The following is a 4,024-nucleotide window of genomic DNA, read 5'->3' as shown; positions in this document are numbered from 1 at the left end:
CAAGTAATTGGTTAAATAATAAATGTGGAGCCAGACAGGCCTAGAGTGGAATCTTTGATCAAATGCTTATGGGTGCTTGAGCAAGCCAAATGACTTAACTGCTCCATAGCAATTCATTTGAGCTATTCCTCCGCATCTCCCATGGCAAAGTGCAGATAATACTGACCTCAAAGTGGTGTGTGAGATCATGCACACTGAACACTAGCCACAGTTCCCAGTGCATGCAATATGCATCGGTTGCATTGCTTAAAAATCTGCTTTATTCTTTTTTCTTTCCTTTGAGTTCCATAAACAAAAGCCTCCAAGATAGCAATTGAGAAGAGTAGAGTCTTTCTGTATCAATTTATTGATGACCCTGCCATTTATTCAATATTCGTTTCCATACAGAATGAGCTGCACAGTAGTTCTGAAGATGTTACCTGAATACGCCAGTGCCAGAACTGGACAGCTGAGAGGTGGGAAAATGACAAGGTGAATACCTTCTCATGTCAGAAGCACTTTTTCTCAACTCAGTCCATGGTGAACCCCATTCATTCTCTGCTAAGAGAATGGTCTTCAAAAACCGAGGAAAGATCTGGAGCATACAAACTCCCAAACCGAGGGTGGAGGGATAGCTCGGTGGTTAAGAAGAGAAACTGTTCTTGCAGAGGACCTGAATTCAGTTGCTAGAACTCAGGACGGGTGGCTCCCAACCACATACAATTTCGGTTTCAGTGGGATCCAATGCCTCTGTCCTTCACAGGCACCAGGAATCACATACACAAACACATTTGCATAGTTAAAAAACCAACCAACCAACCAACCAACCACTTCCACACCATCCCTCTCGATCAAAGGGTGAGGTTCAAGCAGAAAGTGTACCAAAAGTGTCACGGATCTCAGTTTACATAGAATAGATCACTATATTTAAATACAAAAATAAAAATAAACCACAACCACTGCTCATTTTTTTTTTTACCAAAACAAATTAAACAAAACAAAGAAAAGAGTTAAAAGAATAGCAGTGCTCACTCTAAATGTAAGTAAGATAGCCGTGTGGTTTAGAACTGGAGAGGTCCTCTCTGCAGTACACAGAATCATGGCCTTTGGTGATGGTGAATGTCAACACATTTGATGGACAGCATAAAATCTGACAGCTCCTAAAGTGATCTTATCCAGTGACAGGCGTGGCACAACGACAGCTGTGACCATTTTAGGTAATGGAAAAGTAATTAGTGGCTGACACACAATGCCAAACAACATTTCTGTTTGATTGCAAAAATATAAGAAAATGCAGTAACCGTTCTTTCTCAACTTCTCGAGCATATGGGTAAAAACATCCGAGGTAGCTCTGAAATCCAGCTGTTTAGTTTTTTTTCTTTCTAAAATAATGTTGACATCTTGGCACTGCCCCAAAGATGAGACTTGTGAAGTCCAGAATATACTTTATAAAACTCCTTAGAAGACTGCTCCCTGGACTGTAGTGCTATTGTAGGGCACTGTTGACTTTTAGAGCTTGTATCTTTATTTGCCTTATAAAACAATGACTTATTTTCAGTGTGTGTGCATGCGTGTGTGTGTGTGTGTGTGTGTGTGTGTGTGTCTGTGTGGGGACTTACACACAAAAACGAAGGTGCCTGAGGAGGGTGTCAGATCCTCTGGAACTGGAGTTACAGACTATTGTAAGCCAACTTGGTTCTGGTGTTGGGGACTGGCCGTGGATCCTCTGCAAGAACAGCTTGTACTCTCAGCCACTGAACTACCCTGTCAGCCCCAGATCCAACCTTCTTTATGCAGGATTAGACCAAGGTATTTGTGGTGGCTCATTTGTGTGTGTTGTTAAAAATGAACGATGAATGTAGTCAGATAGCACCTATTGCTCCTGGGGAGCTGCTGTAAATAACTCAAGTAAATCACACTTGTTCAGCAAGTGGTTATCAGGCTTTTGCCCTATAAAAGGGCCTGATTTATATGTTTGTAGTATAGAGGAACTGCAAGAGAAAACTATATATGTTCTTCTGAAGGTGGCATTTTAGGAGTGGGAAGCTTATACACATAGAGTGTTAGAAAATCATAAAGACAGGAACAGTAATGGAGATCATGGTGGCAAGAATGCCTGTGTGCAAGGGTGGCTTTACATAGGGCCATGGGGATGCCTTTCTGAAATTGTATTAGGTCACAGACTGGAAGGAGCTAGCGGAAGTAGCATTGGTGACATCTGGTTTGGGGAGATGCTAGACAGAGGAAATGGCAAGAGATGCTTACATGAGTTTCCTGTGGCTGCTGTCAAATGACAGTAAACTCGGTGAAACCAAGAAGTCAGGGCTAGAGGTGTGGCTTAGTGACAGAGTCCTTTCCTAAGGCATGTGACATAATGGGTTCTGTCAAATTCAGGGGCTATCTGGAAGCGGTGGTCTGAGCAGGCTGCATCTGAGGTTGGACTCCCAATCCAAGCAGTTCCAGCCTCTGTTAGTTTCCGGTAGCTGCGGAACTCCTTGGCTTGTGGCCACAGCTCCCCTATCTAGTCTAGCATCCTCAATATCTCTCTGCTCTATCTTTTTATGACCTTGTCCCCTGTTTGTGGCACATAGTGTCTGCCTCTCTGTTTAGAGCCTGTGTGATCATATTTAAGGTCCCTTAGATCATCCTAAGTACATCTCTTTGTCTATGTTTCAAAACATAATCATGTCTACAATGACTTTCCTGAAGATACATAGCATACCCTGGCCTCCAGGTCCAAGGCTCAGTCAAGCAAAACCAAGAACAAGACAGGAACATGCAAATAGATTCCAGCCATTGAGGCTGGTGTTTCCTTGGCCAGTTTCTAGTGTACCACAGTGAGTGCATACTTGGTGCATTTGAGGAATAGTAAGAGAGCCAATATGGACAGAGCATAGTGTAGAAGAGAGATATAATAAAATAAGATCAAAAGCTAATGGTGAAGAGATCACGTGACCATGTTAAGACTCTGACCCCTTTCCAAAATTGAAACAGGGATATATGAAATAGTATGAACAGGGAAGCTATATGACATAGGGCTTGAGTGCTAGTAGAAATGACCTTAGCTTGAGTGAGGCTGGTGAAAGGAGCTGGATTTTAGATAGATTTTGGAAATAGAAACAGCAGGATTTGTTGATGGATCATCTATCAATTGGTGAGCAGGTAAAGAAACTGTATATGCACACACACGCGCACACACACACACACACACATTCAAAGGAACAAATCATCGACACCAGACAGGCAACTGGCATCATGAGGAGCTGAGCTTCAGAGCATGTCTTTGATCACCCACAGGAGATGATTACCACCGCCACAGTGCAGAAATGACCAACCTCGTGAACCTGAGCATGGTTGGCATTGATATGCTGGACAGACATGTTGATCCCTCAGGAGAGCTGCGTAGCCACAGATTGTCCAACACAGAGTGAGTTCTGTCTCCCGTTGTAATGTCTTTTATTGGTACAGTATGAATAAGAACATACATGCAAGAGCATTCTGTAGCCTCTCCCATAAAGAAGACAATGGCGTTCAAGTCCACTAATACCTCCTTTTAAATATGGTCTCAGTAGATGAGAGGCTCACATAAAAGCCACACCACCAGGACCCAGAGAAAACTGTCCTGACCCAGGAAGCTATCATCATCGTGAAAGGGGTCAGCTTCCTTAGCTACTTTGAAGGACTGTTGGTGAGCACTGTGTCTTCCAAGGCTAACAAGCGCTGAGAAACAGTGGACTGGGTGATGCATACACTGAACGCTGAGACTGGAGAATTGAGAGCATCAGTCAGAGGAAGCATAAGAACACCAGTGGCAGCAGTGACAGCGTTGGTGGAGAAGTGACAGTGGGAACTGGTGTGCAGCAACAAGGCCCTTGGGACTTCATATTTATTTGTTATTTGAAAGATAGAACTGCTTTTAGATTTTGTTTATTTTCTCATTAATTTTATTCAGTTCTTTTGTATCTTGACTGCAGTTTCCCCTCCCTCCTCCCTCCCCTCCTCCCATCCCCTCCTCCCTCCCCTCCTCCCTCCCCCCCATCCACTC

The 4,024-nt window shown here is 43.5% G+C and overlaps 1 pseudogene; it reads left to right on the top strand.

The window, feature by feature from the left end:
- Positions 1-388: 388 nt before the first annotated feature.
- LOC101991066 lies at positions 389-3,820 on the top strand (annotated as a pseudogene).
- The last annotated feature ends 204 nt before the right edge of the window (positions 3,821-4,024 follow it).

The sequence above is a fragment of the Microtus ochrogaster genome, chromosome 6, assembly GCF_000317375.1.
Source record: "Microtus ochrogaster isolate Prairie Vole_2 chromosome 6, MicOch1.0, whole genome shotgun sequence".
Lineage (NCBI taxonomy): Eukaryota > Metazoa > Chordata > Mammalia > Rodentia > Cricetidae > Microtus > Microtus ochrogaster.
Note: the sequence above shows the minus strand (reverse complement) of the source record. Positions and strands in the feature narration are given on the sequence as shown.